This window comes from Buteo buteo, chromosome 8, assembly GCF_964188355.1.
Source record: "Buteo buteo chromosome 8, bButBut1.hap1.1, whole genome shotgun sequence".
Taxonomy (NCBI): domain Eukaryota; kingdom Metazoa; phylum Chordata; class Aves; order Accipitriformes; family Accipitridae; genus Buteo; species Buteo buteo.
Window position 1 is genome coordinate 41,331,728 of NC_134178.1, and position 27,273 is coordinate 41,359,000.

General features: G+C 42.6%; 1 protein-coding gene across 6 annotated transcripts in view; it reads right to left on the reverse strand.

Moving 5' to 3' along the window:
• ZBTB20 (zinc finger and BTB domain containing 20) overlaps positions 1-27,273 on the reverse strand; it is a 512,829-nt gene that overhangs the window by 200,880 nt on the left and 284,676 nt on the right. The window lies entirely within an intron of this gene.

Below are 27,273 nucleotides of genomic sequence, written 5' to 3' on the forward strand. Positions count from 1 at the left end.
TTAGACTGAAGCGGAGCGCCGGGTGGGATGATCCCTGAAGCACACAGAGAAGCCCATGTGCCCGAGCTATGAAGTTGCCCCTCACAAGGGCTGATTACCTGGGTTTTCTGCAATACCGACACAATGACACCCCTTTGGGTCACCTCATGTCCCGAGTACGTGCTAGGGCACGGTGGGCTCGTCGCAGAGCCTGCCTGACCTATCTCTCCCCAAGAACGTGGCGTGTATCCCTGGGCAATGCAAACACCATCTCCTCACGCGGCAGCCAGTAACAAAACTTTCTTGGGAGGTTTGTCTCTTTTCTGGAGGAACAGAAAAAGGAAGCTAAAATTTCTAAAATGCAGCAAAACTCTAAGTGAGCCTGTTGGGAAGGGAGCAAGCTGGGCAATTTTCTAACTCACTGCAAGGCTAGGACACTTTTTTTTTCCCAATGAGCCTTTGGCATTTTAATTAAATGAAAGGACTGAGTTAGAAGACACAACAAAGTCTTATGACTTGTCCAAAGTTATGCAATAGCCTTCTCTCCCTGTCTTCTTTTGCAAATACTAGAATAGCTAAGTCTTGTCCCTGTTCTGTTTGCGTGCCAATGTTACAACAGCCATTTCAGTTCCATAAATTCTCTACCATCTCTGAGACTGGGATAACAGAGGTGGGAAAAAATTTAGAAGAAGTGCAAGTATTAATGGTTACACAAAATTTATCACAGAATAGAACACACTAAGTAGCAACTGCAAGGGCATGAACAGGAATAAAGTTGTTACAGAATTAAAACTATTAGGTCTGAAAGGGACCTTGGAAGTTCCTGAATTCAACCTCCTTTGCCCTGTTTAGCATAGTATCAAAGGCCAACTCCTTTTTCTCATCTCGTCTCTTTGATTGTCACTGTATAATTTCCACCGATTAATTAATTTCTTGTAGTTCTTTCCGATTACCGTTGTCTACCTTCCACCTTTTTCTTCCCCTTCCTCCGTGTGCGTGTGTGTGCACACATCACAGATCACAACCGCCTCGCACACCCCCCTGCTCGTTAGAAGTCCCACCTCTTCTGCTGACTTACTGCACTCTTAATCAAAAGGGCAGGAGGAAGCCGCCAGGATTCATTCTTCCCCCTCTCTCCTTCCCTCTCCCTCTCTTTTTTCAAATGGCACAAATGTCAAACTTTCTAAAAGGCTGTTTGGCATAGCTAAGTTCAGTCATGTAACGTACAAAGTCGGCATGATCAAAAGGTTGCAGGGCTGCCCACTGCTAAAGAAGAGGGGGGAAAAAAAGGAAACGGGGATCTCTTCTGAAGTGTGAAAGAATGCGTGAGCCAACTGTTGCCACTGGAAACACCATGTCTATTAGCAGCAGCGGTGGGTCTGAAACACGAAAACCTAGGTCCGCATTCCAGCTTCTCCAAAATTCAGGGCTATTCTGATCCTATTTTCCGCCCGGGAAGAAACAGGGATAGACATAGCTATGGAAGTGAAGACTTTTATTTTCTCTGCTTCGCATCATTATATGGAAAATGACTGCATCTACGTGGAAATAATAGCAGTTGTTTTCGTAGTCAAAGTTCCTGAAACTAATCAGGCAGAACACAGATTCACACATCAAAAATACATGGTCTCTCTGGTGTTTTTCTACTGCTTCCTCTCACCATGGTATTTTCATTCTTATTCTACCCACCACCAGAAAGGAGGACAAATTATTCCTCCCTTCTACGTAAGTAAGATTGTTATGATTTCGTGTGGCAACTGGTTTGCAATTGTAGGGCGCTTCACAACGGCTAAACTGCACGCTCGCATCTTCCTCTGCATTTCTGATGCAACGCTTCTGGTTTTATTCAGCCATCCTATTTGCTCCACTTTGCTGAGTCCTTGTGAAAATGTTTGTGTCGTCCTACCCAACGTCACCATTAGAGAACACCCCAGCTATGCCACCAGCTCCTGCAAAATGCCTGGACTCACAGTGACCTGAAAATTGGTGGTCAGAACACTCAGCATAAAGAATATCTCCATGAGCTGAGACAGAGTTTCCCTGCCAGAAGATAACCCCCAAAATGTAGACAGAACAGCTCATCGTCAATATCCATTTAATAGAAAAATCTTAATTATAGATAGCTTTCAGTCCCAGAACAGTAGACGGGAACTTGAGATTAATTCCCCCTATGACAAAGTATGTGAACAATAACCAGAATTTGTAATCAATACCCAGAGGAGAGAGCATCCAAATTGTAACAGGGATTTGGGATTCATTCCCAGAGGGCGTAATATAGATTTGGAACAGGTAGACTGGGATTAATTTTTGATTATGAAATATTTGAACAGCAATTTTCAACTTTTAATGAAGAGAGGATGTGGACACCACTATTAATATAATTTTCTAAGTCTCTCCATCATATTTTAAGACACAGCTGACAGATCACAAACAGCTGTTCGGGTCATACACAACTTAATGTGGGAGTGCCACCTAAAGGAAAGTGCACTAGGATGGGACTCTGGAGGGAGGCAGGCAAAGACCAGAGCTGCACTTTCCCCATTTCTAATAAAACTTGCTTATTGCAAATTCTGCATTAGAAGTCATTATTCCGTGTTTGCTGACTTTACAGGGATAATTTTAAGTCACAAAACATCGGTACGGGAATATGGCTTTTCTCTTACACAGGGACAAAACATAAAGGTGTTCAAAGGAGAAATAATTCTCACTCTGAAGGAAAATTTCAATAGGAGCATGCAAGGCAAAAGAGATAGAACCTCACCACGTCCTGAGGGGAGAATACAACCCAAGTTTCTAAAGTTCCTTAGAATATAATAAAACAGCTAATTATTTGCCTAGAATAAAGATAACAAGTGAGCTGTGAATCTTACCCCTTTCTGTTAGTTTCTATGAAATAATTTTCTTTCTGTTTTCCTCACAGGCCAATGAGTAATTTTAATGATTATGAGCTGCATCTGTAGCCACGTAAGACAAGGCAAATTTCCTCTAGCCTCATATTTTGCCATTTATGAGTTAATGTAAAAAATTGATGTTTCAGGATGCAGGTTGGTCGGCGCAGGGGTCAGAAAACCTGGTCTCCATGTCCAGCATTCAGTATTGTTCAGTTGGGTAGACGCGGTATGCAGAAGGAAAACGACTTGCCCTGAAACGACTGATGGTACTTGCTTCAGAAGCAGGACTAAAGAGGAGAGGAACCAAAAGCCTGTTTCAGCTCAACAAATACTTTATTCCTAACTTATCTTTTTGACCTTGTGAAGTATTTTAAAAAGATGCTCTGAATTTCTGAAATTGAAGGTTTACCTCTTCCATTTTATGCCTGCTGCATAAAACTTTTGGGTCTTTCACTGAAAAGAGACAAGCCAGCTGGGCTTCCCTGTGGGGCCACCCCTCTCCCCTTAAGCCCTCAGACCCACATCTACCCAAGGATCATTTCCTAAGCCTCCAAAATTATATATAAGTATGCTGTCTCTGCCAGACCCTATTAATCATAAACTTCTTCTTGTTTCATTTCAGTATTAAACTCATCTTGTTCAAATCTCTAATTTTCCACACTGACAGAGGAGTCTCTATACATCATTCAGCTCTATTTCCTAGATACGTTCAGAATTACAAAATTCATTCAAGCCCATCTGATCTCTTCTCACTAAACCTTCTGCCTTCCACTGACTGACAGAGAAGAATTAGCCTTCCTCCTGTCAAGTATACATCTTTCCCCCACAAAAGTATGCGAAAACACATCCAAATACAGCCAATGACTCAGCTTGCCCTTGTACTTGTGTCTTTGCTCTACAGAGCAGTCAATTTTATGGAGCAGCAAGTCCCATTGATATAATATCAGACAGACTACTAATATTTCTAAAGTAAAAACAGCTGTAGCATTCCCTACATGGCAGGGTACCGCACGCTGAAAGCAGCAATACGGATCGGCACCCCTCATTCTAGCGGAGGCAAGAAGTCTCACAATGAAGTCATGCCATGGAGCGACACTGCTGAGCCTAATACATCACAGGTCATTTTCAGTCATTAAAAAGTAAAAATGCCAACCACAATTATCCTCAGTGATCCTATCTAATATTAAACCCAGATGCAGATCTCGGGGTTGGGAAGAAAGAGCGCGTCAGATATTCTCTGTTCTTTCCCTGCTGCAGCAATGTCATCCATCTCCTGTCTAACCCAGTGCCCCAGCTTCTCTCCAGTTTTACAAAGACGCTGCAGCGCTACGCCGGCAAAACAAACGATGGTACCGCCGTAGCAAACGGGAGACGGGACCAGAAGAGCACTCGGGCGTCTCCTTGTGTTTTTTTCGGTGAGCCAGGCATTCAGCAGAAACGATGATGCCTCCCCCAGCAGATACGTGCCACAAGAAGTTTGGTGCTACGCGGGCTGGGAACAGCCCCTTTTCTCACCTAGGGCCACGTGTCATTGCTCTAAGAGGCTCTGGCTCCCAAGCAGCAAGCTTCGTCCCCACAACAGGATTCGGGGACCTGCAGAACCCCCCACTCCCACATCCAGGCTACACCAGCAATTCTGGCAAGTTAATCAAAGCAGCTCCGGCAAGGCACGCGGAGTCAGACGGACTCCGTCAGGGCACGGTGTTAGATTAGTCACCTCCCCAGTCTCTGCCTCAGTATCCCCAAGTGTGAATTAGTTTTTGGCACCTACAAGTTAAGAGGTCGGTAGCTTTAGAAGCAGTGTATGTTAGACAGACAGATCGATATTTCATTTTAAAGAACGCTCTCCGTTCTTCTATACTTTTGCTGATTTGAAAGAAAACAGACTGTTGCAGTATTTTTTGACTAAAAACCTGTAGAAGAAATTAAGTTACAGTCTTTTACAACCAGAATCTGGAAGGGTGTCCCATTGTAATATTTTCAAAGAGAAGTTGTGCATGCAGTATGTATGTGCATATGGTGTTTATGAATTGTTTTTTAACTTTAGATATTTTATTCATTTTTCCACATGGTACAAGTAGAACACACATCTTTGTTGGACAGACACCAATGCAGTAACATAGCTTTAGATTTCAGGCGCTCAAGACTAAGTGGGACAAAAGGCTACCCTATCTTCATGCCAGGACATCACGTCCTGAAATTAGGACGTGTGCCATCAGGCAGTCAATATCTCACTGAAAATATTCAGCCCTCAATACATTCAGTTATCCTAAATGAAGGAAACTGTAACCGCTTCCAGTTATTCCATACAGAGATAAGGACCATGAGAACTCTGTGTCTTGGCATACAACACCCTATTTTGATTTCACTGTATTGTGGGATCTGCTGTTATCCACAGTTTGTGGACTCCATTTTTTTCTCACTTGCAGTATGCACACAGCCAGCACAGTAACTTCAGTCACAACAAGGTTCAGAAGTCCATAAAGCAGGGGGAAGCACGTAACGAATGGCACAAAAAGACCTGGCTAGAGCTTTTTAGGACAGAAGCAGAAAAAACAGAGATGCTACTGATACCCACATCCCTAGCCCCCCGTCAGCCACACCGAGTTCAAAATTCACTTCTCCCATTTACGCCGTGTGCATGTGTGTAAGCCGCTCTCGCGGATTCATGGAGAACACTGGAAGCATATTCTCCAGGAAAACTGCCTATCCAGACTCAAAGTGTAGTTTGGTACTCAAAGTCAGATGAAATGCAAGCGTGAACGGCTTAACTTCAGACCAGAAAAGTCTGTGCTGCTACTGCAGACTGCCATGTCTAATAACTATACAAACTTTGTTTATTTAGTTTCAAAGCTGCTGTTTCATTTAAGCCGTACCACGGTCTCAGGAATCACAGGATGGTGGCATTTAAGAGGGAGAGGCAACGATTTAATTGATTTTCCAGGAAAAAGCTAGGTCCAGAAGCAAAATAGTTTCCTTTATAAAAAATGGAAATACTAATAATATAACTGAGTGCTTTTTATAATTTAACGTGGTGAACCATCATTCTGTTAAATGACATGTAAGAAGGGACAAACTGGTTCAGAGAAAATAAATAAATATTAATTCTGTTCCCACTGGTAATTTAACACCTATCTCACACACCAAGGTCTTGGAAACACTGAGTACAAAGAATACTTCTTTCCCACTATCTGGAAAAAAATGAGGATAAGGGAAACAAAGATTAACATTTATGAGAACTTGAGATGTTTTTGTTTTCAGATAGCCAAATTAAAATGCCTACGCTGGGTATCTACGGCGCACGAAACTAATGATTCTTGTTCCCTGTCCTGCTGAAAGTCTCCTCCTGTGCCTGGCTTAAATTTGGGGTTTCTTGACAAGCTCTAATGAATGGTTAACCTCACTTTCCTGATAAAAAGCAAATGCTCCCTGACTTCACTCTTTTCTTGAAACAAGCCCATATGGATGAAATATATGAACTGTCAATGCAACTGCTGCTCCATGCATTACTTAAACGTCAGAATAAAAAAGGAGGAATTTTTTTTTTTTTTCGCTCAGGTGCGTCAAGTCCCACCGCGGGGAAGTTCGGCTCTGCTCTCCCGGGCACGGACCTGGGGCAGCGCCGAGCCCTTTCCCAGCAGCGGAGCAGCCCTGGGGCTGCAGGGAGCGATTCCGTCGAGGCACGGTATAAACAGGAGACGCGCCGTAGCTTTGCGGATTGCAGGTGGCACGCCGTATTTATCTATCGCGTGCGCCAGGGTGGACATCTACGGCTTACGAGTGGGAAAGGTCAGGTATGTCAGCTATGATGGCAAAAAACGTCCTCGCTAGCGAGCACGGGCGTATTCGCCTTTCGCGGCTCCCAGCCGGCGGACGCCTTCTGAGCCGGAGCGGAGCGACAGCCCCGGAGCGCCGGCCATCTCCGGGCACGGTCCCACCTTGGCTTGGGGGTCCCGCTCCTTCGCCCCCCCCGTCAGGAAGGCACCGCCGACGGCGAGGGTGGCGGATAACGCCGGCGTTTTGGAACCGCTCTCTTCCGAAGCCACCGAAGAGATTTATTATTTATAGGCAGAGGGATGAAAACATGAAGTACGTACGTACGTGGGGGCCCGTGGGGGGAGGGCCGGTTACTGCCAGGCAGTAATTTCAGTCTGAAGTTCCTATGACTTAAATAGCCACTTGAGCTCTGCTCTTGCAGTTTATGATGTCAATAGAACCCCTAAATGAAATTACAGCCTTCTGATACGCAGCGGGGTAGCTTTTCTTCACCGTGTAATATACGCGGCCAGGAGAAATTGCACTATACGCGGAGTTTCACTAAAGCAGAGTTTATCATAAGAATGTTCCCGCTAAAATATGATTAGGCTTCTTGTTTGCCCGATAACACATCTAATGAATCCGGGTGTGCGTGATAGCCGTGTTTTGTGAACGCAGACATATACCCTGAGGTGAACTGGGCACTCCACCACCTCAAAGCACCAGCTATTTTGTTTCCACCGTAATTTGCACCTGCTTTGTTTTGCCAGCAGCACAGACCCATGCTAGCTCTGGAACTCGCCTCGGTTCCAGGAACTCGAAGCACGCACAGAGGAAAAAACAAACAAGGCAGCAACGGGGGGATCTAACGCGCTGTACTTACAGGGTTTTTTTTAAGCATGCCTGAGCCTGGCTAAATCTGGTCGAGTTTTCCTTTCCAGTAGCCCTGTGAGGGCAGGAAAAAATATTTCCATTTTACAGGTGGGTAAGTGACGCATAGATAGAGGTAGCGATCACACGGCGATGGAGCTGGGATACAGACTCAGGTCTCCCAAAGCCTATTCCATTTCCCCCCATTCTCATCACGTTATTCACCAACCCCCCTCCCCGGCCCAGGACAGAAAGAAAAACCTTCATTTTACCGTTCGTGCACCTTGCTATTTCTTTATCCTTTAGCTGAGGCCGTGACTTAATTGGTCAAATGTTCCACGTCACAACACAACTCTGCAGTTGATAATTAGCGATCTGTGGTTAGTGGCCGCTTTACCTCAGGAACTTGCAGATCCCTTTTACTTTCATAACTTTCCCTGTCATATGACTTAATTCAAAATCAAGTTTCACTTTCTTTTCTGATTTACAGGAAGGGAAATCAGTGCTGTTTCGATGTTGTGACCTTGGAAAGCAAGCTGATGTTCAACTTCTGGAAAAGACAGGCTTAGAATGTAAAATAAGAAAAAGAAATTAGACTACCTTAAAATGAGCAGCGTACTCAAAATGAGGCAGTTCCTTTCATGTACTTTTACTGCAAAAATTGTCTCTGTATATAGCTCAAGTTCTTGTACTTCTGAAGTGTCCCAGTACCTATGAATCTGTGTACCTTTATCATTACATCCTTTTCTGTGCTTTGTTCTTGTCTGATGCAGTTAACAGTCGCAGAACAACAAGCATATCACATCAAACAAAACTGTTGTGCGGAAAACAGTGGTTTTGATTCTACTACATAAATATATATTCTCTTCCCCAAAAGCATAAACTGGTGGTTTGAATGCAAGCAAAAGACTAGCATTTTCTCTTTGCTTGTGTCAGGCAAGATATGATACCCTTCCCATGTTATCTATGGGTAAAAGAGGGAGGTTTAATTCGGCAATGCAAGTAGAGCACTTTGAGATTACTAGTTGAAAGGGATGCTGTAACTAAAATGGCTACTGCTAGAAGCAAACAGTGCATCTGTAAAAGAACGACCGTATGTATTCATTTCCATTTTTTAAAGCAACTATGGTAAACTATTACGCAGTAGACAAAGACGCTACTACTAATGAGACAATTTATCATCTTACCATCCCAGCATGTTTAAACAGACGGTTGAAACATGATTTGAAATTGCAGATTTTCACCCTAATGACTTTAGACCATAGACAAACCATTATAACCTTGGACTACAGTCAATAAGCAGCTTATACCACAGTAAGAAAGACCGCCGATTTTCTCCACACTGCTGTACATAAATACCAGCGAAAACAAGTTCCCTTGCTACCACAGAGACTTGCAGAATAAATACATTAATTAAATAATTTAAACTTTGAGAGGTTTAGAGCAACACAGAGACTCTTAAAAAAGAGATTAAACATTATTTTGCCTTGTTGGTGAAAGTTGCCAGAGTGACAGCCCTTGACTTCAGTATACCCAGAGAACAAGTGTTATACAGGCAGAAGTTTGAAGTTTCAGACATTTAGCACTGTGCTTTGAGAACTTTCCATTTCAGAAGTACTTATGTCTTTCAGACTTACACTGCCTGGAGGGAGAAAGTAAATCAGAGATAAGCTTCAAAGATCAGACCCAAAAGTGTGTGTGGGCGTTCAGTATAGCCCATTTAGAGAAAAGAAAAAAAAATCCATTATGTTTCTATCTGTGATGTGAACTGCCTGAAAGTTTGGGATGTTCTGATCTGTCAGCTGCTTTGAGTACACTGCAGAAAGGTGATGCAACAGCCAAGTCGGGATCTTAACATCAATTTAGTCAAAAGCTGGGAGCATTCGCATTGGGGCTTTGATGTACGTAAAGGTTATTTCTATGTGTATGTAAGACTCTTTACTGAGGGGATCAGCCAACTTAATTGCGGGTTTTGTTAAGAGCTGGTGATTTAGTTTAGGTTCAGAGAGGGGTTCCACAGCACCAGGGAATGAAGAGAAAGAGCTAACCCTCGCCGCTCAGTGCTGAAAAAGGTCTGCGGTAAACTTACAGGCTTGTATATGAAAAAAGAGGAGGTCGCAGTTCTTGATGGTTCTAACACAAAACCAGATGAAACTGGGAGGTTTTGTCTATCTTTCACTTGAAGTTTTCAGGCTTAGTCAAACTTCAGGCTGAAACTGAAGCAGGGAGAGGGACTGAGAACCCCACGTGGATCGCAACCAACAAAAATATTTGCAAAAATTGCCAAGCAGTAAAACCACCAAATCTTGCATGACTTTACTTACTGGTTATAAGAAAGAGCAAGTACTTTAAGCTGGGTTGGACGTGATTTGATACTGAGTTCACTTCTGAAGTCAGTGTCAAAGCCTCCAGTAACTCCAGTGAAAGACCATTCAGCGCCAGCCTTTACGTACTGTCCTCACGACTTACACCGGGCATGAAACTGGGGAAAAGAGGACTGGACTTCTCTGTATGTCACAGATGACCAGGAGCATTTGGAGAGGGGCTGCCTCCCTGGGGGTCAGAGAGAGACATGCTTGTTGATACACCTGCTGAATGAATCCAACTCGAAAGCAAGACGAGGGTGAGAAGAATGCTCCCTAGTTCGTATCCCACGTGAGATAGATCGGTGCCATTAAACATCTTGTTCTTTTGCCAGGCACATGTTTCAAAGGACAGGGTAATACCTCAAAATACAAATATTTTGACTGCTACCCTGTGTTTCTTATATGCCTACTTTCTTAAGAGTAGAAAATGTTAGTCAAGAAATGATTCATTTCTTCAAGTCTGATAATATGGGAGATGATGAAGGATGAATCGAACAGCCCACGCGCTGCCCTGGCCTTCTTTAGCACTACAGCAGTAAAAGATTAACAGAAGTGACACATTCAGCAGGGCAGGAGAGGACAAAAGGAGACCCTGAGCAATCTGGGCCTAGAACTAGAGATGAGCATCCTACTCCTTTTTCGTTCCCTGGCTTTCCCATGCGGCCATGAGCAAATTGCTGCAGCTTTCTGTGCCTCACCTTCCCTATCCAACAGCTGGAAATAACTCTGCATAAGCACCTTGATGTTGGCCGAGATGCCCAGTTCTTTAGCATCCAAGATTTCGTACATGAAGTTCTCCATGGTACATTCCCCAGCCCCCCCCATCCGATTGCCAGTTCCCCATACAGACACAGAGAGAACAGAAGGGAAGGGAGAGAGTTAAAAAAATAAAATAAAATAAAAAAAAAAATTAAAAATCCACCCCTTCCCTCTCCCCTCCAACGGACCAGCAGCCTATAAACCAACTATTCCTCCCTATTCCCAGAGGTGGCTTCCACACAAGCATTTTCTTTTACTATGCATCCACTGTAGAGTTGCTTTTCTGCTTGGCTGGGCAATCAGGTATTCAGAGCATAATGTAAATGCTCAGAACACAGAGGCATGAAAACTTGCCAGACAGAAACTCCAAGCGAAGGATTAACATTTCCCACCCCCCCACACTCGCTCATACAACCCCCCCCACGCTGTCACCAGTGGGGGTCAGGCTCGGCAGCCGCGTCCGCGGCTGCCGAGCCTGACCCCCACTGGTGACAGCGTGGAGATCAGGCTGGGGGCAGCCCCCCCACCACGGGTGACACCGAGCTCCCTGCCCCTCAGCCTCTGCTCCAAGCTCCATATACCTCTGTGCTTACTGCTGGTTTTGTTTTTATTGAGAAAAAAAAAAAAAAAAAAAAAAAGGGAGGGGGGGCAAAAAAGGAAAAAAAAAAAAGGGCAAAACACAACAGAAAAACAAAAAAAAAACCTAAAAAAAACCAACAACCTTTATTTCCTGCTTCGCCGCGGCGGCCCCGAGAATAGAAGCCTTGACACATCAAATTCTGGGAGCTCACCACTCACCAGGGCTGTGGTTGCTGGTCCAAGCGGTGACGAAGGAGAATCACCTCGGAGTCTCTGGAGAGTGGCAGGGCTTGGCTGCGAAGCGCGCCCTGCGCCGATGGGCTTTTGGAGTTCGCTCTGTTCCAGAGCGAGTGTGCCGAGGCAGAGAAATTAGGGAGGGGAGAGGTGGGAAGGAAAATCACTGGAGCCTCTTACGATCAAACTTCCACTAAGCAAGAGGAAATGTCTTATAAATAAACAACAGCAAGAGAAACAAAAAAAAAAAAATCCATCCCGTCCTGCCAGAGGAATGTACATTATTGTCTCTCGACGGAAAACTTTACACACCACACCAGAAAGCAAGAAAGCAGCCATGTCTCCTGAAGCTACCCTCCCTTATGGGGGGGGTTACGGAGGGGGGGGCGGGAGGAGGGCAACGCGAACTCGAAAAAAATACATTGGGAAGTTCATGCCATTTCCCAGTAGACAAACAAAACCGTCCAAATTCAACAGATGTCACTATTCCAAGGTTTCACGCAGTGCTAAATTTCTTTAGATCTGATCATCGCGCCGCCATTAGGACACATTCAGGGAGGAAGGTCAAGGCAAGGGGAAGGAGGAAAAGGTCACAGTGTATATATATATATGTGTGTGTGTGTACAGATCTGTATATATGTGTATATTTATTTATGCATAATATGAACATTTTATGATGCATATTTATAAGAATATTTTTATATATGTATTTAAAAACCCGAGGCACATGAACTTCTCTTGTACCTCCCCGTAACTGTTGAGATTTACGGGCCAGAGTTCCAGCGCCTTCCTTCTCATCTCACAAGACTGCAACTGTAGCCTACTTAAAGGTAACGTTATCGTACTGCAGCTCACAAGTGACATGAGTTTGGTGATTTCAGCACAGTCCCTAGCTTTGCAAAAAAACTATCATGTGATTTGGCACAATGCACAGCAAATAGCAGTCTCTTTACGAGGAACTACAGATGACGATCGAAAGAGTAATTCAAATAATTTATCAAGCATGTTTGGAGACCTGGAACAGGGGGATGGCCCGAGTCTATGCGAAACCAGTATGCTACAAGTCATTATTAGGGAGTTTATTAAACCTGCCTTGCATGTAGAGCATCAGAAGATCAGAGACTGCTGATGAGAACCGAGGTGCTTGGCAACGCTGTGTTTTGGGTCATGACGAGGAAAGCAGAGTACGAGCAGGTGAGGAGCTACTTCAGAGGAGAAGTGGGGCAAAAGACTAAAAGCTCACGAGATAACTGAAAATGTCCTGGCAGTCTCAATCTGCACTTCGTTTCTAGGGGACTCTTCCCTTGGAGACAAAGCTGCAGTGCCAAACGTGGATAGTGCCCACCCCACAACTCAGCTTCCCAAATCTCAAAAAAATTGCCTAATCTGTCGAATTCTTGAGGCCTACCGTATTCACAAGACACAAATGAAAACATGTTTTTTAAACTAATTAGTTTTACATCTGTGTGTTCGTGCTGGTGAAGCAATGCTGTCATAGACTCTTGTTAGCAACAGTCTACGATGCAGGTGGATAAGGCAGACACAAGCTTAAGACTGAAGTATGGTTGAAAATAAAAGCTGAGAGCCTTTAATGCAAAATTTATAGTAAATCACAGCTCCTTCAGGCTCAGATCTTTTGGGGAAGCTATTGTTAAAGCATTTCTGTATCTACAATACCAAGGTGATCTTAATAAAATAAAAGAAGGAAGCATTTTCAAGAGACTTCTTAAGCCAGAGCAGTAGAAGTAACATCACCGATACAGCATTGGAGGGGGGGGAGCTGTGGGAAGGAGGGGAGTCTAATCAATTTTATCAAACTAATCGGCAAATTGTAAATCTGACCATCCAGCTCATACATGCTAATACCGAAGAGGTCCTAAGCCTGAAAGGACTTTGGGCAACAGAGAGAAGCTCTGATCTGACCTCACTAAAAACTGCTTTGCTCATTTATGGATCAGCTCATCATTTCACCTCTCGCTACCCACGTGTTTACTAGCATTGCCAGAAATACTTAAGAAAACTGAGACAAATTTGAGCTCTTTCAAGTGAAACCTTATTACCGAGAGGTGTCCAGAGAGCCAGGTGCTCAGAGAGCAGAGTGGCGCGCAAAGGATAATGGAACGGAATTTGAAAAAAAGAATTCCTGCCCATGCCAAGGAAAACCTTCAACATTTCTAAGCAGGCAACACGATTAGCAGGCTGATCAACTGACCTTAGGTTCCCAATAACTTCGCTGCCTTTAGGGGATTTACATAGATGGAAGTGAGGGCAGTATATGGCCCTCTGTGTTTAATAAGTCATTTGCTAAACAGCCCAGAGATCAATAGCAGGCATTAAATTAAGCACTTTGGCATTCTTATTATTTAGTATCATTAAGCATTAGGGATGGCTGTACTATAAAAACAGGGAGCAGAGAACCAGATGAAATCTTCTGTTTGGAAAAAAAAAAAAAAAAGCCTACAAAGTTTCTGAAAATTAGACTAAACAAAAAAACACATGCAGTGAACAGATCACGCAATTGTGACCAAAATCTCAGCAAATTCCAACTGTCTGCCTGTCAGCATAGACTATTTCCATTACAGATTTCAGGAGACTGAATTGTGCCATTCTTGTTTCACTACCGTTAACAGTGGCCGCAGCCTCAGAACTGCAAAATAATAAGAGCCAGGAGGACAATCATTTTCCTCCGATTTTTTATTTTGACATTTCCCATTTGTGCCCTTTTTCAAAGTTTTAATTTGGTAAAGGCACTTTTCAGCCTGTCTTTTTACAGGTCACTAATAACTTGGGATGCAAGATCTCATATTTCATTTTTTGCTGCTGCTACCACTAAATATTTCATTTACCTTGAGTACAGCAGACCACTCTGGAAGGTTGGTGGTTTTTTTTTTTCTTTCCACAATACTGTTTACGGACTAGTTTCTGCGATTCGTTATATGCATTAGGCTAGTTTGATCCTACCAGTTAAAGTGATAGACTGCCTACAGAAATATTGTCATTGTTTATGTAGCTTGGTGAGGCACTTGTACTGATGTTCCTTCTTCTTGGGACCTATATTCAAATAAGTGGGAGTCCTGGAGGTGGTACCTAATTAAAACACAGGCTTTCTCTAGATAATTTTTTGTAATATTCAGAACTGTTAAACGCACAAAAATATAAATGTGTACCTCTGTACGCGCACGTATATATAAATTAAATCATCAGAGTTTTATTTCTACCTCCCGACTTGGCTGCTAGCCCTTGAACTAGAAGACTGAATGCGTTCGGCTGCAATTCTACACATGCACACACACAAAATAGAGAGCTCAAGAGAATCCTTTTAAAAACAACAGCACGACCTAAGGGTTTCTGTGCCTGCCTTCTATCAGTCTAGCGAGGACAAACCTCAAAAAGGCTGATGCTCTCCCCCATCTCTTGCAAAGAAAGGGGGAAGAAACCCAGCAGAGGCAGGAGAGCGCCCGGAGACCCCGACTTTTCTCTCCTCCCCTCCACGCATCCCTCGGCACGGCTAAGCCTCCGCACTTAGAGAATGGCCACGCCGCGACCAGACCTCGGGAGCAGCTGCAGATAACCGCGTGGAGGTTAATTCTGCTTTTTGCTCCATTAACCTCTGCTCCACCTTCGTGAGACCCTCAAGGAGTAAAGATAGCAAGACGGTGCGGGCAGGCCAGGCGGCACTACAAGGGGAGTCATACCGTGATGGGGCTGCCTCTGGATCCTGGGCTTCCCAGGATTTGGAGACTAAATTCCTTCGCTCCTGCCAGTGCCGCCCTCAGCACTGAACACTTGCAGGATCTCCGCGAGGGAAGCTTCGTGGCAGTTCCCTGCAGCTTTCTCCTCTGCTGTACGTTCCTCTGTATAGGAGGAGATACACAGCCTTTGGCAGTGGGTGAAAACAGATGAGATAAACAGCAAGAGATGAGATAAACCTAGTGGAAAAGTCTTCTCCAGATGTAGTGTCTCTATCTATAAATAGGGATTCTCCTAGTGTCCTCCAGATGCAAAGACAGAGTTGAGATTCTTGTTGTTTTCTTGTTTAGTACAAAGCAATTAAAATGTAACAGCCTCTCAAAATCTTCCTTTATTAAAAAAAATAGGTCACGGACACAGCAGCACTCAGTCATGGTCTGGAGTGGGCAAGCAAACAATTTCCATTTGATTGTGCCCTTGTTTTTGTAACTAGCTTTTCTGCTGTGACCCGCTATACTTACCCTGTCTGCTGCGCTAACCAGCAACATGCCTTTTTAATCTGCCTTCCTGGGGTCTGCATTTGATTACAGCATTCATGTTCTATTTAGATTCTTTTGAATCATGCCCTGTGGTGCTAGCACGAAAGGTGTTATTTATAAAATGAAATTCTGTTGTATTGCAACTTGGATTCAAAGAGGACAAGTAATATTAAATACTTACTTTATTTAATAATATCTTGGATTTATTAACTCAATTTCATTACAAGATTAGAGGCGGTAACCTGGAGGGCGTTATTAACTAATAAACAGGCTTCAGGCAACTTTGCCCCGTATAAAATAAAATAAAAATACATATATATGCATTTAAATTACTTCTATTTTGAGGGCCCAGATACACACCTCTAGCTCAAAAGAATGGCTTTCTTGATAAAGAGCATTGCAGAGAGCTCTTGGCTGGAAGCCGCTAAGCTCACGCTGCCTTTAGGACAACGGGCATCCCTACACAACAGCTATCCCAAGTGACCGACCCTATTTAGTTGGTTGCATCCCACCTGGGATGAAGTCCACCGCTCAGCTTTGGCAGAACTGATGGAGGCTGCAGTTCCTTCAAGCCACTGTGGGCAGCACACCAAAAACCATGAAACTTTGCCAACCCGTCTGACCCTCCTTGACTAGTCCAGCACGGCAAGGCTCACATTTGTGAGCGGTTCCACCGCTCGCGCTCTCCCAGCATCAGTCCTGCACGTTGCAGGACGTGCCACGGGAGACCCACCTCAAGCATTTGGGGAGAACTGTAGGCAACATGCTGTTTCTCCCCCAAACAAGCTCCTTGGCTATCAAAGGGCTTCTCTCTCCAGAAGGAGAGGGCACAGAAAGTTCCTGACTTTGTACGTAGCATGAAATGACTCTGCATTCTGATACTTAGCTCTTCACGGTAACTTAGACTACATTTAAAAGCAGTGCATATTCTCTTCAGTCAGATACCGCACAACTTGCAGTTGAATTTAACCGCAACCTCTTCACCCAGCAAGCTGAAGCACGTTTGCTAGCATCCCAGCCTAGGGATTACACCCAAGTTAGAAAATTCACAGAAAGTTCAGACCTCCCCCAGAGTACAAGAATACCGAGATGTAATTTTTTGTCCGTTTCCTAAATAAAACTAAAAATGCTAATACGCTTAAATCCCTCTTCTCTGCAACACTCTACGACAAGACGTAGCTTATGTGACTTTGAACCTGTCAGGTCCACAATCAAGCCTGAGCCTGACATGGGAAAATAGCGCAGTATCAATGTCACAGATACTACAGGCTGGGAATTCCCACTTGGAGGTGCATGGCTGCTAAAAGCTTTCACCCCACATCTGTTGCACAGTTAGCTGTGAGTCACCTGCAGTCAGCTTCATTAGACCCGAGGTGTCACTCAAATAAGACAAGCTATTGCTAGAACAAGAGAAATCAGATTTTTAAGCGTTTGATAGATTAAAAGGAAAGTGTCACGATATGTTAAATGGATATTCAAATACTCTAGGTCTCAGTTTTCAGCTACTTACAGCTCATATGCCTTTGCTTAAAGCTGGATGGTAGGCAGAGACCAAAAATAAAGGGCAAATTATTTTTTTCACTCATGTGGTGGTGTTCATTGCAGTGACTCAGTGAAATATAAAATCCAGTGCATGAAGATCATGAAAAGACAGAAATACTTAATGAATTAAATCTGTCCAGAAACAGATTTGAATTCAGAGTGATCTCTCAAATTCAGGAGAGAACACCTACAGCATGGTGGTCCATGGATATTCCCAAGAGAAACTGAGGTTAAGTAACAGAACTGTATGGAGAAGAGGTTAATTTGGGTCAAAAAAGAAGGGAGATTGAGAAACAGATTTATGGTGAAACTTTCAAAGGCAGAAGCAATAATTGCACCCGCAAAAGGCATGTGCATCATTGCTACAAACAAAAACACATGCTTGGACTCTCTACAGGCAATCTGGCGTCTGTCTCCCATTCCCTCCCTCCTCCTGACCCTGAGACCTCTCTCTCTGGAATTTTGTTCCATGAATATTCCATAATGCTCCGCTAGGCTCCTGTTTTCATGAAAAGTCAGTGAAAATGCATTAGCTAATAAGTGGAAGTTCACAGCATTACTGTCAATCAGTGGTTGGTTTCCATGAGAATGGAGACAGATCTCAACTGAGAAAAATAGTGAGGTTCAGGCACAAGTGATATTCAGTCTACATATGTTATGTATACACACCACTTTGAAACTACTGAACTAACTTGTTTAGCATTTGATTTATTATCAAGCTCTCAAGGGTAGCTACAAAATAAGCCAAGTTTAAACAACATTCATTTGGGTCATTTTGAAGTGAGGCAGAAACAAAATATACTACTGGGTACATTAGGAATACTCCAATTTATTCTCATTCTCTCTTTCCTCATTTCTTTCTATATGCTTAAAACAACCATTAAAAAAAAAGACTGAAGTTTGTTTTTTCTTTTACATTTCATCCCCCCAGGTCTCAAAGTATAACAATTTCTATCCTAAAATAATTAGTGAGAGAAAATTGTAACTGATATTGTGGATTATAAAGGGAAACTATCTCGGTATTATTGATAAGAGCGTGCTACTATTCCTGGATTAATGCAGTCTCTTTAAAATGAACAGGCTAGGAGAGTATATTCCATGATGCAAGGGCACAGGGTATGCATGGGGTAGAGCTTTACAAAGGCATCTTTACCTTCTACTATTTTTACCCACTCATCAAAATTTCTTGCATACCCTCCTCTAGAACTAAATAAAGTAAACAGTGCAAGAAAATTTTTAAAAAACAGTTATCTCCTTTTTTAGGGGCTATCAAAACCAGAAATGCTGTAAAATGTAGATCAATTTCTAAATTTCAAGTGTATTTAAAATTTAATAGAGTTGGGTCAATAGCTTTATAAGGAAGTGCTATGAAAAGAAGGTAGTTTTGTAACTTTAATAATAAGAAGGATCCAGTTCTAAAATATAGGTCAAATTTAAGACTATCCAGATAAAAGCTCTTGGTTTTACTTCTGATTAAATTCATGGAGAACGAGCTTGCGGGCAGTGGGAGAGAAGCACCAGCAAACCCCAAACTAGTTGACAGATGCAGTTAAAAAGCCTAATTCTACACAATTGCTTCAGTGCAACCGATCTCAAGAACAAACTAGTTCTGCAGGGACAGACGGTCTGAGCAGTGGATGGAAAACCAGGAAGAGACCTCGGGAAGGGAACGTCACTGGGTGAACCCTGCACGAGCCAGAAGTCACTTGACATCTCAAAGACCCACCAAGACAGAAGAAGGAGAAATGAAATGCCATTTATAGGCATTCTTCCACGTCTCCACTTTCTTTCCACTCTCCTCAACCAAGAATCTCCCTGAATGTATCTACCTAATGAAAAATTCATCTTCTTTTCCTCAACGGAAGTTTAAAAAGTTTCTGGGACAGACCAGTTTCTAAGGCGAACAAGAATCACACTACAGCCACACAGCAGGAGAATTCTCTCCCTCTCTGGGATGCTCTTTTTGCCCATGTGGGGTCAGGCTTTGAAGCCCACTCACGTAGCTCTATAATATATCGTAAGAGCTCTTTAATTAACCAGTCACTAATATAAAATTGATAATTGGTTTCCATACTGAGATTCAGGTGCAGCTGAAGGACCTGGTTCCAACACAGCTGTAATCCTCTTTCGCAGTATCCAGTGAAACCACAATTTACAATTTTTATTCTAGCGTGTTTTCATCCAGCGCTCTGTGGAAGGACCGAGGCCCATTACAGCCACATTACACGGTAGAACAAACCAGTCTGACCCCAGGCAAAGGCTTTTTCCTCTGTGTATCTCAGTTTCCCCAGGTGTCAGGCTGGAAGAGTCATTCTTTTGCACTTAATAGGGAGGCCTTGGGAATTATCTACTTAACATCCAGATAAACAAAGGCTCAGAACGGCAAAGTACTGTGGGGCTGAGTGAGTAGGTTTGCTGCAGTAACATGGCTGTTGACAGTAGGCAGCAGGTAGCACAGATGTCATGAAAGATCACTCATGTCGATTTTAAGTTACATTCATTTTTGTGCCTGTTCCGTAGGTCCCTGGAGATTAAATACAGCTGAGTGCTATTATACAGTTAGCTCCAGTGAATGAAAAATATACTCTTTTAGCAGTTTTATTCCTTTATCAATTACTACTTTAAGAGACTTGTACTGTATTATTTTATATTGGCCAGTTGTAAAAAAAATTTATTCCCTGAAGAGTTTTATTCCTTTAACATTTCAAATTTTTGTTCAATGTTTACCATGTGACCATTTTTGACAGACACTGAAAGGAATACTTTATTAAAGGAGCTAACACAGCTCCTTGTCTTAGGTTCATTTTGATCATGTTTTAAATAAAAGACCCGGATAGCACTTCTAGTAATGCAGAAAGTCTAGTAAGATTTTTCTGCTTGTGCGTTTGTTTGCATTAGTGCATTTTCACCATGAAGAAAAAAAAAAAAAAAAAAGAGATCTTGTCCAGATTTCTGGTAAAGCACCCGACCAACCTACTGAGGACCAAACCCACCTTCCTCCCTTCTTCTAGGTACATCTTCTTTTCTTAAGCTTGCTCCTACCAAGGGCTGTATAGAATAAAAATGAGTTCCTTACAGACTAGAAACCCAGTACAAGAGCCATTGGGATGAAAACCTGTCAAGCGAGCACAGAGCCACTACATAGCTAGCAGGAAAGCATGCTCAAACACTACTGAATGACTCTTAGTTCTCTGTAAGTAGCTCAAACCACAATGAAAATAGCTGTCGTGATGAGGAAGGCGTCCAGTTGGACTGAAAGGGCAAACTTATGTTGCATTTGAGAACATGGACTCATGGATGCAGGAACCCAGATCATGTTCAGCAGAAGCCTGTGATATCACAGAACAGGGTGACATCGTTCTGCATGCCTCAGTTGTGGTCATACACAGTCCAGAATCAATTAAAGATGAAGCCATCTGGGATGAAGTTCATCTAAGGATGAACAGGAGAATGAAGAGGGTGTGCAACAGAGCAGAGCTGGCGTTTGAGCGCTGCCGAAAGAGAGCTAAGCTTTTGTTGAGACAGTGTTGCACAGACTCGTAAAACCTTTGCTGCTCAACAGAAGATGTTGGTTTCATTGCCAATTCATAATTCAGATCAGATGATGAAGGATTTCCTGAGGTTCACAAACCCTGTTGATGATGGGGGGTCCCAGCTCAGACTAACCCTGGAGCTGTTAAAATGAAAACATGCTGTATTTAAGGTTTTGTACAACTTCAGCACAAACCCCCGCGGCTCTAGAGACTCACCTGAGTTTTGCTTTAGGCTACAAAACTTGAGCAACTTTGGGAGACTGGCAAAGATCCTAGGCAGCATCCTTCATCAGCAGTTCTCAAAGTAGTTTACAAAGGGATTTTCTGTTTTATGAGGGCAAAACCAGTACAACGAGGAGGAATGCCTTGTTCAAGATCATTTAGCATACCAGCCGCAGAGCAGGGACAGAACTCAGGTCACTTGTGGTCTAGGCCACTATACTTCCCACCAGACACAATGCCTGAAGAAAACGGATACTGTAAATCAGCAGCAAAGTTTTGCACAACCGTAATCAGCAGCGGTAGACTCACCAGTCCCCCCAAACACCTCCTCCTGCTCAGTCACATAAGTTTATTCACTGGATCTGGATGAAAAGAAGTCCTTTACTAACTGGAATGACTTGTGTCAATCTTTAGGCCTTTAAAACACTGACTAATTTTAGACTTTCTGTGGTTAAATACATTTGTAGACTATTAAAACAGCCTCCTGGTACATGGAAAACATATGGTTTCAACAATGTGATTCCTTCATGAAGGCCTGTTCCTTCAAAGTTTCCTTTAGTTGTACGCTAAGTTTGTTTGTTGTTCAGAATGCTTATTTTTATAACAATTTCTCCTCCTTTCCACAGCTATTTACTTAAATGATATGTATGTACATGTGTGTATATATATATTAAAAACACATATGCTTATTGACTGAAGATGGAACTATATGGTGCTAGTCAGGAAGGAGTATGAAAACTGCATATCCCCAGGAACGCATACCATCTCCCAGCTGGTGCACTGCAAGTTTGCAGAGAGCAAATGCTGCTCATTGAGCGATTTTAATTTCTTACACATTTGGTTAATACATTAAAAAACAGGGAACAAGACAGCCTGCCCAGTCTGAGACCTACGTATACATTCAGAAACAATCCTTACATTTTATTGAGCCAACAGTCTACTAATGAAGAATATCCATTGTTTCCCCACCATTCCCAAAATACTCCCAAAATATTTTCTGTCAGACTGTAATCACCACTTTTGGCTAGCTCTACAGCCAGCCTGCATCTGCCTTCCTGCTCCGAACTGATCCCAGCAAACCTGCATTGCTCCAATCTCAAGTCAGTTGATGAACTTAAAGGAAAACTGTGTTTACCTCGGGCATCTTGTTTGGCAATGCAGACTGCTGTTGGGCAAGCAGTTAATCTTAACCTTGTTTTGCACTTGATGGTTGAAAGGGAGAAATATAGCAGACAAGACCAGGCTAGTGTTAAGTGGGAAACAGTCATCCTTAACCAAAGTCTGGAGCAGGGTGCAAAACCAGGAACTCCACGAATTCCATTGGCCTTTGGAGAAAATTAAGCAGGAGGCAATTTTTCAGCAGCTGAGTGGGCTACAATGAGCATCATTCGTTCAGTTCTGAAGAACACCAGGCCTGAATACACCAGAAGTGGGCAAGGAGAATATTGCATATACCAGAGCAGAAAGATTGTTTTAAAGAAACTGAGAACTACGTCTCTAGGAAACACACTAGACCTATATTCACTAAATTAGGTAAAACAGCTGAGAGAAGTGAGTAGACAGAACAGACCAGAAACAGAATTGGAAAAGGCACGGTAACAAAAAAATGCAGGGTGTAAGCTGGGTACCATATTGTATTGCTGGATGAGGAAAAACAAAAGCCAGACAAGACTGTAAATTTATGTCAGATATTAGCTGCATTGCTTAATGAACTTTTGGGACATGCTCAAATACTATGACTGCAGAATGATAATCTATAAAATAGAATTGAATATTTTTCTTTTCAGGCGTGTTTTTTTCCTTGCATTTTACTGTTCTTTAGATTGATTTTTTTTTTTTCCTGTGTGAATTTATGCTACCAAGGCTGGAACTGACTGATGTGTATGCATCTTGTTTGCACAAAGAAATCTAAAATATTGCTTGTGCAAAAGTCTGGACGCAACTGCAGAGGTCAGAAAGAAACACTAGTCCGTGGAATCAAAATGACTAAATTAATAGATTTATGGCTCAAGCAGTCTGCCCAAGTAGCATGGTTTTACCTCCTAAGTAATGTAAGCCATAGAATTTCAGTTCGTTGTGTCTGCATCCAATCCGTAAGGTGAGAGAATTCTTTGAATTGTGAGAACAGAAAGAAAAAAATAGATGAGAGGGAGATCAAGGAAATGAGAGCTTGACCTGGCATGGGAGAATAACTGTCAGTTAAGGAGATTGTAATGAAGGGAGAGAAACACTTGAACGAATAGGTGTCTGCACACCGAGTGGAGGTACTTGCAAAAGACCTGATAAATCTGTAATGCAAATACAGAGAAGACAGCACTAGGACAGCAAGGGAATAAGGAAAGATAAAGATAAATTCCCTTTATGCCTAAAAATGACCAAGAACATAGCAACTATAATACATACTTGCTAGGTGAACACATCTGAGCTATTGTGCCTGAATTCTGACCTCTTGCTCGATGTAAAATTAAGTTTCAAAAAGAAAGAAAGAAAAAATGAACTTGGCCTCCAGACGGGATGCTGAAAGAAGTGTTGTTTGCTTTATTTGTCCATGCAGTTTTTTGCCACTCCTGCTGGAACAGTGTGAAGGACAATTACTTCAAGTGTAATGAAATGAGTGCCCTAATGTGAACACTTCCAAACACGGGATCCATCATGCCTTGACAAACTGTAATGCCAGAACCCTCTGCCATCGCTGCTCTGTCCGGAAACTGCCCTCAAATATTTGAGACATTCCTGGAATTAACAAATAAGTGCTGATTTGGCCTGGCTGGTTGCTGCCTGGTATCCCTGGCTGGCACTGCCTTACAATGGATGGCATTGTTATGCTGCAGCAATTCTTTTGCTTTTCTTCTTAAATTTCCCAGTGCCAGCAAGAGGATGACTGATTCCTTTCAACTAATGCGACTTTTGAATCAAAGATATGACTCATTTTAAGGAAGCTTTTGTTGGATGCTTAGTCTATCAAACCATGCATACTTTAGATTATTTGGCTTCTATAGATGATACAATCAGGCAGACACAACCATTGTGGTTGAACTCAGGTACACATTATTTTTGCATTGAAAAACTGGACATAAACAGTTATAGTGCAGCCTCATGTGAAGTCTACGACCGAGCCTTTCTGTGCTATCTGGAAAGAGCTGCATAATACAATATGTTTTAACTTCTTAGAAAATGACAACAAGCAAGTAAAAAGGACAAAAAATCTTTGTCAGTTCCCAAGTCAGTGGAGCTGCAGTGCTCAGAATATGCTTTATGCAATATACATAAATGTTAGGTCACAACGCAAAAACCAGAAAAGGAAAATAGAGTATTTTCTTCTGTTGTGCTTTCGTTCCACGAAGCAGCCCATAACATACCACTTAACTTGGGGCTGCTCACCGGACTAAAGAGAATACTGTCTTTCAAACATCTCTTTAATAAATAAAACTAAATGTAGTACTACAGATAATGTCTCTGCTTTTTAAAGCTCACAGATACAGAGCTAAGTTTCAGGTGAAGTTCACCAGGATGCCTATGGAAAACACCAGCCTAGGATCATACTGTTTGCTTTTCTGTCCATGCATTTTCACAACTAGCTTTCATTTGCAAAAATCCTTCCAAGTGTTAATCAAGGCTCACAATGGCTCTTTGAGATGGAAAAACAGTGGCAAAGGAGTGATGTGATCTACTCAAGGCCACAAAAGGAAAACATTGTCAGAGACAGCACTATTAGAAACCAGGATTAGCAGAACTCTTTCTTGTATCTGAAACATGCTTTCATTATCATAGAAATAACTGCTCAGATCACCCACACTTCTTTAAGACAAATACAGTCCTGATCCTATTATTCAAAAGTGTCTGGAAAGAACAAATTTGCAAGGCGGATATGTAACATGCATGGTCCTCTTACACAGAAGAAAGAAGGACTGCTATGGATATTCAAAAAACCTCCGAGCCTTAACTATCAGGTCATTCGAAGTGAAGCTGCTAAATGCAGTGCTTCCCTTGGGTGCATGCAGGTACACTTGTATGCTTTAATATATTTATACATAAACTATACATACAATACACCTACCTATATTTCAGCATGCACACACGCTATAAAGTGACTAACATGCAATTATCTGGCATGGTAGCAGCACTACATACTTGGGACTTGTTCCATGAGCAGGCTCAACTCTTCCTCTACCGGACTTGCAAAGAACAACTGGAAAGCATGAAAGTAGCACTCCTGCCATCTGGGCAGGACGACCAGCAATTACATGCCCTCCTCTCACATTAATGTATTAACAGTCCCATATAGTGGTCAAAGAAACAAATACCGGGTTTCTTTGAGAGAACTATCCTTTTCCCTCTCCTGGCTAGACAGTTCAAGTTGCCCCTATGATGTGTACTGAAGAGTTCAAGCAGGAGGGATGTGTGTGGAGGTTAGAGGAACTGAACTAGGAACCAAGAGGCTCTGGGTTCTTGATCCGTATGTTCCTGGGACCTGCTACCCATGTCATAGGACAAATGTGTGTTCCCACTTACCTGTTTATTAGAAAAGGGGCGAAAATAATTACCCACAGCACCTGGGAGACTGAATAGCTTGCTAGGGGTGTGTGTGTGTGTATTTGTGTACATACATAAAGTCTCCTGAATAACATGGGGATATATATGGGGCAGATGCTCCATTTAGCCCAGTCCTCCCTCTCCAGTGGAGGCCAAGAGTATGCATCTAGAAGGAAAGGTATAAAACCAAAGCAAGCTTCTTGCCATACCTTCCCAGAACAGTCCCCTTCCCTTCAGTGATTTAGTTGATGGGCTTATATCATAGAATATCTCACGTTGGAAGGGATCCATAAGAATCGTCAAGTCCAACTCCCTGCTCCGTGCAGGACTGCCTAAAACTAAACTGTGGGCTCCATTAAACCTGGAGACGGGGTTGAATTCCACCAGTAAAGCTAGTAACCAAAAAACATAAACAATATCCCTAAATGGTAACGAAGCAATATCCCTAAGTGGTAACAACTGTAAATATATTGCAGTGTCATATTGAAAAACTGCTATGTGAACTATGAATACCTAACTGAACTGTTTTCTTCGAGGCAATGCTATTTCTCAATTCCACAGGTAGCCCCAGTGTCAATCAGAAAAGGGTTGTATAACCAGCCAGCAGAGCACAGCACAATATACATTGACCAAACCTAGATCTGAAAAGCACTGTGGTGCACCTGAACAAATAAATACTTGGAAGAGGCAGTGCTTACTAGCTTAGTAGAGTGCCATCCTGTCGTACCCATGCCACTTCTAATTTCTCAAGGTGGTTTGTTCACCATTAACTTGGGTTCTCTGCACTGTGCTGAACTGTGCAGGTAGTGCCCAGTTTTCTAATCTCTCCCGGACTAACTTCCCCAACGGCAGGACCAGATTGGTATTGCAATATCTAATGGCAACATGTATATGCATTACTGCAGCCTGGTGTCTTTTGCTTAAACGTTTTCTGAGATAGCAAGGCTTTTGGGAATAAAGGGTGACAAAACAAATGAAAACACTGGAAATATGGAGGATTTCCCTGCATTCAAAACAGAGCTATCTGTGAGCCCTATCACTGTCTGAGTTAAAAGTGCATTTCAGTCGAGCAATGTCAGCTCATGGAAAACCAAACAGGAAAGCTCAAATTAGAAACGAAGAAGACCTGCTATCATTTTTCTGAACGCATCCAAGTGTTGCAATGTTGGGTAGAATTCAACTCATTTGTTTTAGCTATCTCTAAAGTCTGCGTTTAGCCAGGTACCCTTGCTAACCAGTGGTCAGAGACATTTCAGAGACAGGTCTCTTTCTGTAAAGAGAAATTTGTCCCATTGTAACAGGTCTATCAAAGGAGGAGAATAATTCACACTTTGGAAGGGCCCATTTCTCTTCAGTTATTTTAGAGAAAAATCTAAAATTCTGAGTTTCAGATTTCCAAGGTTAAGCAGGAAGGATTTTTACCCTTAGGTGCAACTTTGACCCTGTCAGCTCACAAAGTAGCGATGGGTCAGACCTGAGTGCTGGATTCCAGCACTTCAGAGCTCGGAGGAAGTTTAAATCCCAGATCACACCAAACTTGACAGAATTTTCCTGTACGCACATGCTTCTGTTTTGCTGCAGGGGAGGTGTGTTTTGGGGGAATTCCTCTAATACTTTTCTGCTGTAAACTGGTACTCTTTTCCTCCTTCTTGTCTGATGGCATTTCCAATATACAGATGGGAAGAGTAAAACATTTGGGATCCCTTCCTCTATATCTAAAAAAGGAATTTCTGTATGAATTCCATTAATATTAGCAGAAGTGTTGTGAAGAAATCTGCAC